Source organism: Balaenoptera borealis (genome assembly GCF_965194805.1).
Source record: "Balaenoptera borealis genome assembly, chromosome: 9".
NCBI lineage: Eukaryota > Metazoa > Chordata > Mammalia > Artiodactyla > Balaenopteridae > Balaenoptera > Balaenoptera borealis.
Genome location: NC_138873.1, coordinates 11,569,396 through 11,583,955, shown reverse-complemented (window position 1 = coordinate 11,583,955; position 14,560 = coordinate 11,569,396). Strand labels below are relative to the sequence as shown.

Below are 14,560 nucleotides of genomic sequence, written 5' to 3'. Positions count from 1 at the left end.
ATTAAGATGACAAAGGGGGAGTTGAAAGGATGGGATATTCTTTTTAATTTTGATTTTTCTTAGAAATGAGTCCCTCTCTTGGGATTCTTATAATTTGGTGAAAGTTAAAGGCCATCTTATCAGAATGTAATTAATGCTGTGGGAATTTTATCTTGCCAAAATAAATATGCTTTGTTATTGCTTTCAACAGTTACCATTTTGTTTACATTTAATGCAGTGCAGAAATATTTTGCACCAACTATGTGAAGGGTAACATGTGTTACCCCATAAATATACTGTCCACTCAAACAGAGACCATCAGGAGGTCTCTTCTGTTTTAAATGCATATGATCTTCTTATTTACCTAAGATGTTTCAAGGGTGATTGGTACCAGAGTTTAATGACGGAAACGTGGCTGTCTATTTACCTGCTTGCATCTGGTGCCCTTAAGCTGCTCTAACATAGAAAAACATGCGCAGTTCTACCTGAGGGCCTTGCCTGGTCTTTAGAATCCATTCAGGTCACTTTCTATTTTATCTGTTAGGCTTGTACAATTCCCTGTTGTCACCCCCACCCCAATACCTCTTTCAGGAGCCTTGGACTTCTGTTCTACATTCTGACTTGACTGAATATGTGTATTTTCAGAAATCCAGTGTCCCTGGATTTCTCCAAGCATAATGGACACCTAAGCCAGGCATTTCATTTTGGGTACCATCTAATATTGACTGGCTAGCACTTTAACATCAAGTGAGAGACTCCTAGCTCTGGATTCTCCAGACTTTTCTTGCTATAACTGATTGACTGACTGGGTCAACTCATAGTTTAGCTGGCCTACTTACTTACCATGAAAGGGGATCAAACCCAATGTGGTCATTGTCTATTTTGAGTTAGGGAGTGCTATGGATGGAACTGTGTCCCTCCAAAATTCCTATGTTGAAGCTTTAAGCTTCTATGTGAGTGTATTTGGAGATAGGGCCTATAAGGAGGTAATTAAGTTTAAATGAGGTCATAAGGATGGGGCCCTGGTCCAAAAGGATTAGTATACTTACAAGAAGAGACACCAGAGCACTTGCACTCTTAGTTCTCTTTCCTTTCTTTCTTTCTCTGTCTTTCCCTCCCTCCCCCTCCCTCTTCCTCCCCCCCACCCCACCTCCCCCCCACCCCACCTCCCTCTTCCCCAACCCCATCAAATGAGGGCATAGCCAGAAGGTGGCTGTCTGCAAGCCAGGAAGAGGGCTCTCACTAGGAAGCAAATCAGCTGGCACCTTGATCTTAGACTTCCCAGCCTCCAGAACTGTAAGAAAATAAGTATCTGTTGTTTAAGCCACTCAGTCTATGACATTTTGTTATAAAAGCAGACTAACAATACAGGGAGAAGAGATAAGAAATATATTATTTCTAGACTTGGAACTTAATCATTTGTTGTGATTTATCTTATGCTTCCTGAGCATGGTCTAACATGACTGATCTTATGAAATAAACTTTCGATGTAGTATCTTCTGTGACAATTTAATTAATCTATCATCTTTGTATGAAATTATATGAATGAATATTCAATGACAGAAAATTCTGTTCACTGTGGATAGAGGTATGTGCAATATAAAAGTAATCATTGAGTAGAATTTTGGCAGTAAGATTACTTCTAGAATCTATCAGATATCTATAAACCCTCCCACCTATTCAGCACATACGGAGGGAAGACTTTTCCACACAGATGTAATAGGCTTATTTGTCATCTGGTAGAGAGTTACATAATCTTAAGCTCAGGAGTTGTAGGTCTTCATTCAATGGCTAAAAGGCAAGAACAAGCCAGAATCAGCTATTATTACATGAAGGCTGTAGACTCTAAAGCTTGAGTTTCAAGAAGTTATATTAAAAAAAGACTGAGAATACTCTATAGTCAGAATGTCAGCCCAACTATAAAAATTATATTGAAATTTTCCTGGTAGAATTCCTGATCTCCTTTTTTTTGTAGGCTGTATATACAAGGGAAACCACTGACATCTTTTTATTTACACAAGGTGAATTGTTTTTATTGCAAACTTTCTAAGAAAAACAAAATGATATTTTGGTGCTAACTTCTTGGTCTTGCTGATTCATTTATCTTTTGATGTTTAGAGAAGTATTAATGGCAAAACACTGTGAAGCTGCAATACTGCTGGAATGGGAGGGGCAACAGCTAAAAACGGAAGAGTGGTGGGGATGTCTGGGCAGCCCTGTGGCTGAACAACGCTCCTGTCCTATCATAAGGTACAGGAGTCCCAAATTACTTATCCCACTTGGCTTTGCCCTTGGCTGTCAGGAACTATCTTTTTACTACATTTCTGGTATAATTATTTCCTCTTCTGTCTTATAAGTTTTTTTTGTATTCCTTTGCTTTTATTATATATTTGTTTTTCATTACAAATGATCTCCAATTCTTTCAAGGGGTGTCAATAAATCTAACAATCACTAACATTTATTAAAATTATACTAAGTGCTTACGTGTTAAATGTTGACGTGTGTTACAGTTCTATGGGGAAGATCATAGTTCACAGTTGGGGGGATGTAGACTTAGAAAGGATACATGGCTTGCCTAAGGCTCAGAGTTTCTGTAAGTGGCTGAGCCAGGACTAACATCTGGGTTCATCTGTCACTGAAGTTGACAGTGCTGTTAGTGGCAGAGGATTGCTACCTGGAACTTCCTCAGATATTATCTCCTGAAGTATCCATTGAAAATACTCAACTTCAAAAAGAGATAAACAACCTATCTCTTTGGAAAGAGGTCAACTTGCTGGATTCTATCAGCTGCATGGAAATGTGCAGAGCAGTGTTTTACTTCCACACACTGAGTTACAGTGATTTGGCTGTTCCTTTTAAGTTATTGTTACAAAGAAAAGGTTCAAATTAATGATGCAGATCATGTTCCTTGACCCTTTCTTTTATCAGCATAGATTTCCATCCCGAGTTAAGACAATCCTCTAGCACCTGCACTAATGTTAATTCGTGGAACATGCCTCTTGCATAGCAAAAGCCCCATCCATTTTCCATTCTAATGGATCCTCCTACAATATAACAGCATAAGCTCATATTTACCCCAAGCCATTGTCTGTGTCCAGCTGATCATTCATTTACTGAAGGCTTTTGAATGTGCTTATGCAAGAGAAGGCAGGCAGACAATACTCTCTATTTCTTTAGAACACGTGCTTTTGTGGGCACAATTCTTACTTTGATAAATTACAATGATGGTTTTGCCAGATGGAATATGGACTCCCCAAGGAAATGTGAGGACTGCTGAGGACTCTGCAAAGGCAGCAAAACTTGTTCTACTTGGAACTGGAGGTGATAGTCAAAAGTCAAATAGAGGTTGTACCAACAACCATTTACACTTATAAAGCCCCCTTTACAAAGGAGTCCCAAGACACAGTGCATTTAGACTTTTTAAAATGTCAGTGGTTAAGGACAACAGAGAGCAGCAGCAAACATAACCTTTAGTGTAGCCCTCAGTGCTGACAGGGAGGAAGAGGTTGTGTTCTTTTTATAGGAAGCGCATTATACTCTCTGCATTGTCTTAAACCCACCATTGTTCCACATGTGAAACTTCCATCAGATGCCAATGAGTTTTGTGCTGCTGTGTGATGGCGGGATGTGATCCTAACTCCGAACTTCCAAGCATTTGGCTACATAAAATAAAAGTACTATAAGGCAGGTCTACTTTTTTGGGACTAAGAATTATGGCTGGTCACTCACTGTTCTTTTAAAACAAGATACAGCATAGGTATTTTACATTCATACTATAGCAATCTTTGTAATACTTAAGCATGCATTTCTATTTTGATTCTTTGTCAAACAAATTGTTGCACTTTTTGATTCCAAGTGAATGATACTGATAATTAACAATGCCCATGTGGGTGTCAAGGAGTTTTCCTGTACTATATATGTATAAAAATTTGCCTTTTTTAGACACAATAGTACAGTACATTGAAGATCAGTGTAGTTACATTCTAAAATTTCAGATACATAACCTACTTTATGGTTTCTTTAGGAAAAAGCTGCCGTTGTCTAAACAATGCAGCCCACAAAATTTATTAAATAAAATCTATAGTTTTATATCACATTTTTATTCAGCTGACTGGTTCTACTAAGTCACTGTAGGATACAAATATTTTCTGTCTGTACTTTTCTAATCTCCCAAAGGTTGAGTTGAGGAAATTGTTGGCAAATCAAGCAGGGATCAGCAAGCAGTTTAAGTAAGTGTTCATTGCTTCATATTATCAATTCCTTCACAAATATTACTCCCCCCCACCCCTTTCTGTGGTTATGATAGGTGAATGAAAAAATAAGATACTTTTGGGGTGAATTTATTAACTGTCATAATTTATCTTATAGGGTTTCCTTTGATTTATCATTATAATTCATTTTTTAGCCTCTAGAATTGTGAAAGTGGATGAATTTTCTCTCTAAATATAAATGAGAACTAATTGACAATAGTTTCTAAATTACTCCAAATCCATTATGAGCCTGACTCTTGAAACATGAACATTCTTTTCATGGATTACGGATCTTAAAATTTTATCGTGAAATACATAAATTTTAGCGATGGGGAAGGTATGCTATATTCTATATCTCAAGTATGGATTTTTGTGGGTGAGGACCTAAAATAGTAGAAATTGACATTTTATCTTTTTCTCTCAGTTGGCTGGGGGACTCTGTTTTAGGCTTGCAAGTCTGCAAGTCTGCTAGGGAAGTGTCATGCTATAAGTCTGATTTGGATATTCTTTACCTTGAAGCTCAGGCAGAAAGAATGTTGGCTACCTGATGTATGTTCTCATAGAAGTGGCAGAAGCCCAATAGGGAAACCCATATGTATAATTGCATTCCAAGCCTCTGTTTCTGTCATGTCACTAACTTTTCATTTACCAAAGCAAGTCAAATGGCTAAGCCCAAAGTCATGGGGCAGAAAAGTATATACTGCTTTTCATGAGAACATGGCAAATGTGTGGATATATCATACTAGTACAAGGGAGTGGCAGTTGTGGCCACTTGATCCATTTCTGCTTAAACCAGCTATAGTGGATTTTGTTATCTACAAGTAGTAATATCACAACCTCAATGAGGTACACAGTATTATTACCATTATTTTATAAAGGAATATGCTGTGGTAGAGAAAGAATCAGTAACTCGCCTAAGGTCACATGGCTAATAAATGGCAGAGCTAGAATTCAAACCATGTAGTCTGGATACAGAGTCCTGAATAACCTCCTGTATGGATATGGCACCTTGACACAACAGTTTCTGTCATGAGTATTACACAAAAACAAAAGATAGTAATAAAGATAATAAAACTTCTTCATCTTCACCATAACTAGGAGATGGAATATCATATTATGTTATATTTTACTATATTATGCTATAATATACAATATTAAAATGCACAAGTTTACCAAAAGTAATCAAAATTAGTACAGAAATTACAGGAGTGAAGTGCTTCTGAAACCATGTTAGAAGAAGTAAAATTGAGATGATCCAATGATGGCAGACTCCAAGAAAAATCAGGAAAAATATATTTCCTATAAGTGAGAGGAAGCATCACTCTCAAGTGATAAGCCAATATCAATTGCATACAGCAAAATCTGCACAACCTGCAGAGAATCACAAGGATATGGACCAGAAGGTACATGGGGGAGAAAGCTCAGAGAATAATGAGATGGCAGGTCTAAGAAAATACTAGCATTAAACTGGGTCTAGATTTATAAAAAGATGTCATAGCGTTGATTCACAGATACCTGAGGGATGTAGGTGGGAAAGGACAGCACAACTTTCCCCTAAGGAACACCCACTACAAAAGGTTGCTGTGGTCAGATTAAAAGACTAAGATTTTGCCATTTAACAAAAAAACCTTTAAAAGGGGGCTAAAAAATAAACACTACAAAGCAGAAACACAAAAACTCAAAGAAAAGATGGTGAGAAAATAGGGAGAGTTGAAACATGGCCTGGTAGAACTTAGGAAAAATGCAATAGCATAAAAATTACTGGTAGAGATACAGACAGGAAATAGTGAGAAGTCCAAAAGAGCACATACAGGGTAGTAGGTACAGACAGAGACCTAAAGGCTCACCCAAGAATAGTGATCAAAATAAAACAGAAAATTATAAAAAAATGATTAGGGCTAATACTCAAAATGTAGTTTAAGTCAAAGGAGGTGCAACATATACACAGCTGGAGTCTGAAAAAGAAAAACAAGAACAATGGAGTGGAACAAATATTTAAAGGTATAATTAAAACAGATTTTAAAAAATACAAGTCTCCCTCTATATATATTTAAAGACACACTGCATGCCAAAGGAAAGAACACCAGACTAATCAATACTGAGATGTAGCCTAACAAAGTTTTGATCTTTAAAGGTGAGGAAAGAAACCTCTGTACAACCAGATTATAGGGGAAGGTATTACCCTGGTTTCAATTTTTTCTACAGTAACATTTGATGCTAGACTTGAGAAAAAGTACAAAATCATAAAAATATATTATAATGTCTCAGTAATTAGTATAAAGTAGAAAGAGGAATAAAATAGAATGTCTAGAAATAGACACCAAATACATAGTGAATGTAAGACATAAGACAAAATGGCATCACAAACCAACGGGCACAAATAGATTCTTCAACATAAGATGTTGTGACCTCTGAGTGGTCACCTGAAAAAAATAAAATTGAACCTATACTTTATATTTTTCACTAGGATAAATTTTAAATAAACTAAAAAATGTGAGAAATAAAACCATAAAAGTTATAGAAGAAAACATGGAATAAGTCCTTGAAAATGAAGTGAAAAAGTCTTTCTAACCATAACTCATAATTCAGAAGCTATAACAGAAAAGATTGATAAAGTTGCATAAAAATAAAAGATGTTGTGCATGGTTAAAAAGGAATATAAGGAGAGCCAAAAGACCAATGACCAACAGGAAAAATATATTTTCAACTTATATAATAGACAAAGAGCATATATAAAAACCTCTCATTAGTCAACAGAAAAAAGGAAAATATATAGAAGACAGTTTACAGAAAAACCTTATCAACATATGACAAGAAGTCAGTCTCAGCCCTAGTAAGGAAATGCAAATCAAACTACATTAAAATGTTCTTTTTTTCCCCTATTGGAAAAAATATCTAAGTTTGATAACCTACTACTGAGACTAAGGCATCTGACATTCATTGCTGATGAGAGTACTGATTCATAATACTGCAGAGGGCATTCATACCACCTTAAAATATTTACAATTTTATCCTTTTTTCTTCTTTAGACTTTATTTCTGAGCATGGGTTTTATTCTTATTTCATCACTATCAAATATTAAATTTTGTCAAATCCTTCTTCAGCCTCTGTTAAGATCATGATGATTTACTCCTATACTCAGTTAGCAAATAAATTAATAGAGATGACCTGATTAAACCATTCTTTTTTCTATCAGTCAGGGGAGAGTCAGGAAAATGGATATTACTCTGGGTAGTTCAAAAGTACGAATTGAACTTGGGGAACTAGTTATTTACAAAGGTATTGGGAGAGCTGAAAGGGATGACTAAGGATGGTAAAGTGCGCAGAGGCTGCACTACCATCCCATTCCTGAGACTGGAGAGCCAAGCAGAGGGGGTCCTGTTCCAAGGCCTCAGGAGCTCAGGCCAGCAGGAGCTGGGACCTCAGAAGAAGGACAGCGACTGCTCGAGATGCCATCAGAAGTGGTGGGTTTGGAGAACTAACCATAGATTTTCTGCAACTTCTGCCCCCCAATTTTCTGCCAATAACTTCCATGGGCCAAACCTAATCAGAAACCAGTACAGCATGAAATCAAGGAAATGGAGTTTGCATGGTTTAGAACCCTTTCAAACAGCAGAACAGGAAAGGGTAGGAAGGTATCTGAGAGTAAAATGGCAGATGATCTGTACCTTCATATCTGGAGATCAACTGTCCTGCTTTTAATACATTGCTGAATATATTTTGTGTACGTTTTACTTAGGATTTTGATTTCTGTATTCTATAAAGCCAAATGAGATTGGCTTTATGCTTGTGTGTGTATGTGTGAGTTGTGATACTAGGGTTATAATCTATGATCTATAGGCCTTATAGAACATAAGATGATATTGTACATTTTTATGCTCTGGAAATGTGGGAAATAACTTTCTCTTGATGCAATTTTATTATTTTACAACTGATTTGTATAAAGTTGTTTAATGAAACTTAAATTTAAAAAAATCTCCCCCAAATCCTTCGTGATATCTCCTTTCTCACTTCCATTGTTTCTTTTTCTTTTTTTAAGTTCGGATATTTATTCTTTTTTTCCTGATTAAATTTGCCAGAGTTTGGCTTTTGTATTGTTATCTTGAAGTTTAAAAATAATTTTGTTAGTTTTGTTAGTAAGTCTGCTGTTTGTTCTTTGCCTTTCCACGTAATTTTCTGCTTTTATGGTTATTTAATTCCTTTGGATTTAACGTATTGTTCATTTTCTATCATCTTGAGTTGAATGTTTATTTCATTTATTATCAGTAAATTTAATTTTGTCAATTTAGTATGCATTAAGACTTCATTTTTCTCTGAATACTGCTTAGTCAATATCCCACGGATTCTGATAGGTAAAGCTTTCATTGTCATTTATTTCTAAATAAAAAAACCTTATTTTGTTTTCTTTATAATGTAAATTTTTAAAGTTTTGAAATGTTTATGTGTATGGAAAAATAGTGAAAATGGTATTATTATCTGATGTTCACAATACAGATTAAGTACTAGTAGATCTCAGAATTCTGTCATATTTTTATTTCATTTTTAATTTTTTAAAGAAATGAAAAAGATAAAGCCAAAGCTTACCAGTTATTCTCACCTTTCTCTTGCTAATAGGATAGATGTGCATCATTCTATGTATTTTTAATAATTTTTTGTATCAAAAATCAATATGCACTGTTGTTTTGTGTCTTAAATTTCCAAAATTTTCTCATATAGTGAACTTTATTATGCATAGTTTTTTCACCTAATATTACCATTTTAGGTTTATTATATGTGTTGATATTCATGTATCTAGTTTTTTCATTTAAACTTCCAAATGGTACTTAATTGTATGAGTAAACCATTGAATGTTTTACTACAAGACAATTTGTTTCTGAATTTGTTTTTACAAATTGTGTGACAATAACCGTCCTTTTATATGCTTTCTTTTGCAGATAAACATTCTCTAAGATAGTTATTTAGAAATAAAATTGCTTGATAATAGGATATTCTAAATTAAGCTATACTCAATATTGCTAAATTTTCTTCAAAAAGGTTTTATCAGTTTACACTTCCACCAGCAACTCCCACAGTCTTACACTCTCACCAGCATTTAGTGTTGTCACTTTAAACTTTGCTAATGTATTTTTAATTTCCATCCAGATTTTTAGCTCTGGGGGTTGCTTGTTAATATCCTTTGTTAATTTTCCTGTAGGTTCTTTGCATTTTTCTTATTGATTTGTAGGTATTCTTTTATCCTCTATATTCAAATGCTTTACTAGTTATATTGGTTACAAATATCTTTTCTCATAAATGACTTTCCCTTCCATTGGTGTCTTTTACCAAAATCAAGGTTTTAATTTCAATGAAGTCCTATTTAATGAATTTTTCTTCATTGGATATGCTTTTGTGTCTTTCTTAAGAAATCATTTCCTATTGTAATGCCATCAAACTATGATGAATGTTTCATAGTTTTACTTTTTAATAAAAGTATTTGTTATTAAAGTGTGTACTTATTAAAAACACAATGCATCCTTCGGTCTTAATCCTTCTGAGATAAAATTCAGTATATGGTGTGAGGTAGAGATCAAATTTTGTCCTTTTCTGTATGAACAATTAATGGCCTCATTGACATTTATTGAGTGTGGCTTTCTCCACTGATTTATAATGCCATCTCTGCCACATATAAAAGATCTCAGTTATATGTGGATTGGTTTCTACGCTGTGTTTTTTGTACCAATGGAATATTTGTTTATCTTTGTACTAATTTCTCCCTGTTTTAATTACTATAGCTTTATAGTAGGTCTTGACACACAGTATAGAAAATCCTCCATTTTTGTTCTTGAAAATTGTCCTAGATATTCTTCACCTTTTATTTTTTCATACAAATTTTAAGATCAGTTTATCAATTTTTATGACAAATATTAGTGCTTTGATTGGAATTAATTTAATTTATAGGTTAATCTTGGGAGAATTTTACAATCTTGATGCTTCCCACATTTTTCTTTTTATTTATATTTTCTACTGTGACTTTCTACAAAGTTTCATAACTTTCACCATGAAGGTCTTGTTTGTCTTTTGTTACATTTATCCCTAAATATGTTATTGTTGCTGTATATGTTATCTGTTAGAAAATTACAGTGTTTAACTATCCACTGTGGGAAAGAGGAGAGCAAAGCAAGCCAGTACAGGAGGAAATGCAGAGTGAAATGAGATGAAACCTTTTCAAGTAAGATGACTACAGAACTATTGCTGTATCTAAATCAGGGGAGGGATGATGAGACATACTTGCCAGCATATATTTGACTCCAGACAACCAGTACCTAATTAGAGAGCTGGAATACCTTGCAAATATCCAGAAGAGCAGTCAGTATTTGTCATCTCATCTGAAGCTTGCTGGCCTGAGTGTTTAGAGCAATAGCAATAACTAAAATGAGGAATACAGTGCCCAACCTATGACAGGGGAGTAACACTGACACTTACAATACAGTAGCAATGGCTCGCATTTTCTAAGATGGCTAGAGATTGACTTTTGTGTGGACCATACATATGGCCTTGGGCATCAAATCTCAAAGCCAATCTCTATACTAAAGTACTAAGTTCCTACAGAAAGTGAGGAGGCTTAGTGGGAAGATTTGGGGAAGAGGAGACAGAATTTTGACAGTCTTGATATTACATATTTCATTGCTTCTCAGATGCATAGGAAGTACCTGAACTTCTGTAGTTCAAAGGAGTTTCACAAATTTGCTTTCACGCTCTTTTCTTCCAATTTGAAGTAAAATCCCTAGAGTTTACACTGTTGACTCAGGCTTTATTAATATTTTTCTTGATGCAACATTATTCCACTGTAGCATACCTACAAAATTACAAAACTAAAAGTGTGTTCAAGTAACTGCAGCACAATTGACTATGAAATGAAGGAAATTTTGATACCGAATAATCCAAGCTCATTCACACACACACACACACACACACACCCCTCCTCCCAAACCATTCATATCAGTCTTCTTTTTTAAAAATACTCATATAGAAATTTTAGTATTCCATTACAGAGTCCTTTAGAGAGCCATTTTTATGAATATATATGGGAAATATTTGCCAGTTTATCTAGTATTTTCTTTAGATTACCAATTCCCAGAGGGACAAAAATCTACCTTTCCTATGGTATGGAAATCCACATCATACCTAATGTAGTGTAATGTATGAAATAGATTCTTAATGCCACTTGCTGCTCAAAGTCTATAATCAGTAGAAAAGTTCTACTCTTTATAAAAGCTTCCCATAGCAATAGTTTTATATTGCATTCTTGCTTCCTACTTATTCTGCATTAGGCAACAGACAGACTGAAATACAGGATTGGAATGAACTCATTGCTGAGCTTGTGAAAATTCAAACACAGATGTTAAATCAAAAGCAAAATTCCAAAGAACTGCAGTTTCCTCCATCATCGAAATGTTTACATAATTTTAATTTCCCTACCTTTAACAAATGCCACTGTCATGTTTGTGATATAGATTTTTTTTCCTCCAAAGAAGTGTTTGGGGAACTCTATAATGCAAGTAAGATCCAATGAGTCAGAAGGTGAACATCAAAGTCTAGAGCAGGCGATGGAATGAAGAAGATATGAATGGAATGGAATTCAATGGAATGAATTCAATGGAATGAAGCAAAAAAAAAAAAAAAAAATGCATAAGCAGTTATGGAGAGCAAGGAACCAAAGAAAGAATGGAGGAAAAAGTGTCATCACCTAATAAAAACTCAATAAATCGACACTAATGGAGAGAAGCTGGGTGTATACAAGCAACGGCAATCAGATTCAGAAAATGCTTTGAAAGGGAATGACAAATGTTATTCAAATGTCAAACTGGTTCTCCCGATTTTAAAATTTAATTTATTTTTAAATTTATGTACAGTAAAATTCATTCTTTGTAGTATAACTCTCCTCAATTTCAATATATGTCAATAGCATCTACAGATCACTCTAGTCACCTGTCTAAATAAAATCAGCAGTGAATGAACACAAACACACGCCCACACCCTGCAACCTTCACAAAATGTCATGGGATTTTCTGGCCCCTACACACAAAAGACCAGAACATTCATTGAAAAGAGGACAATAGTGATCTTGTTAACATTCTAGTGATCTCCAAGGGCACAGTAAGATTGTCCTGCCCCAGAGACCTTTCCTATTGTCCCAGTGACAGGAATTTATATGCCTGCAGTGCAGAAACTCTGCACCCTGCTTCGTTGGAATCATTGTTTTCAACTTGTCACGAAGATTTGTACCACTGAGATAAATATTAGTGAGTTAAAATTCTCTATCTTTTTGATTAACTCTCTTATCACAAAAGAATATCCTGGAAAAGGGTTATTTCCAAGAACGTTTGGAGAGGGTTTTTGCAGTGATATTGGGTTGAAAACTTGCATCGTGTCATTATTTTTTTATATAACACTGCACAGTCATAAGCAAAAATATTGTGATGGTCTCATCAGAAATTCCACAGTTAAATTATTTCCAGATAAATAATATAAAAGATGACAAACTCCCTTTTCATCCAGGAGAATATGATCTTCCTAGAAATAGAATTAAAAGACTTTGCAAGGTATAGAGGAAAATTCTGTCCATTTATACTCAGAATAAGGCTCTTACACACTGTATAATGTACAAATGAAAAAGAAAGATGCCTCATTGGTATTTATTCACTTTGTTCCAGATAAAATGAGAATTTTATGTGACTTGAAAAGGTATATATATTAGTATTTCATCCCCTTCTAACACCAAGACACAATAAAGTAGAGTGTGAGTGGAACTTCTTATAACAATTAATACAGCAATTGACTTTTTACTAGAAGTTTGGTAAGATGCTGCTCTTTTACCTATGTAGTACTGAAAACACTCCGGCTGGGTCAATACATATTAAATAATTTCAACAGCATCACTATGTGACTTTGAGATGTGGTATTATTCTACTAAGTGCTCCCCAGACATTTTTTGAAGAGATGCATTATTTTTATTTTCCAAATAACATTTTAATTTGGCTTATTAGTATATAGAATGGGATTTCCTACCCTTCCGTACTGGCTACCATGTCTTAAAATTCAGCTGGGATCACCTAAGGGGATGAGGTCCGTCTTCCAGATCTCTACACCCTACAGGGATAAGAAGATTCACTTATGGCAACATCTCCAGGAAGATTTTTTCTTTTTCTTTTTCTTTTTTTGAGTGAAACTTCCAATTTTCCTGGTGAAGGCCCCTGCCTTCCTTGTAACACTACCAACAACTTATATTTGCATGGCAATAAGCTGATTTTCCCTGTATTGGGAAAAAGAGGCTCAAGCGGTCTGGATTCACCAGCTGTTAAACATATAGATTAGAATTAGACCTGAGTGAAGATTCTTGTGCAAGCCAACATTTTTCATACAGCTCTGATGAGCCTCAATTGTACTGGTAAGCCTTGAGCTCTAAAACTCTCAAGTTTGCCATGGTGGAGGAGACATACAGGAAATTGTGAATTCAGGTTAATATTCCTGTAAACTCGAAGAGCAGCCCCAGCTAAATCTGGGAAAGTGACTAGATAATTCTGTGGTTGTACTGTCTTGTATCAGACGATAACTCAGAGATGGCTTCTGAGAATGCATTTAATCAATCTTGTGTCCTTTCTTATATGAATGCGTTCTATGCTAAGATCCTGATGGCTAGCTTTCTTGAGGGGACAATACAGTCATGTTATACTTTGTATGCATCAATAAATGCTTAAGTTTTATACCAAAATAATCAAATACATGATTAATAGCTCATAAAAATCCACTGAGCACAGAGTGGTAGTTTTCAAGAGAGTGTCTATTCTTCATTAAGAATTGAGTTTAGGCCAGACATCACTGAACATAGCCAGGAGACTATAATCTCGAACTATCAATGAATGTTTGACAACAAACCTATTCTGAATTTCCTCTGCTGCTTTAGAAATTTTATCTTCATTCACATGAAAATGTCTGTTAGTGACTGACAAGACATCCCTTATGTCTCTCAGACAGGATGTCACCAAACATCATCAGATAGATTGTTAGCTCCATGAAGTTAGTTTTATCTGAAGCACATAGACTGCCAAAGGCCTGATGAGTAAATGAATGAATAAATTACCAATGCTCAAATTTCTTATAAATATTATCAGGTTTCAGACTAAATCTACTTTTGCTGGTAGATGAACATTTGATGAGAGTTGAAGGAAAGGCCAAAAATTTCCCCAAAAAGCCATTGAAAATAAACGGTGTGCCTCTCAGGCCACAGTGGGCTTATTTGGCTTGCAGGATGCTTTAGTTTCTGAAATGAACATTTGAGATTCAGATATGGA

The 14,560-nt window shown here is 35.0% G+C and overlaps 1 long non-coding RNA gene across 1 annotated transcript; it reads left to right on the top strand.

Moving 5' to 3' along the window:
- Positions 1-1,164: 1,164 nt before the first annotated feature.
- On the top strand, positions 1,165-11,779 carry LOC309634848. Its single transcript, XR_014248472.1, has 2 exons — positions 1,165-7,542; positions 7,583-11,779. It is a non-coding gene; the product is annotated as an uncharacterized lncRNA (long non-coding RNA).
- The last annotated feature ends 2,781 nt before the right edge of the window (positions 11,780-14,560 follow it).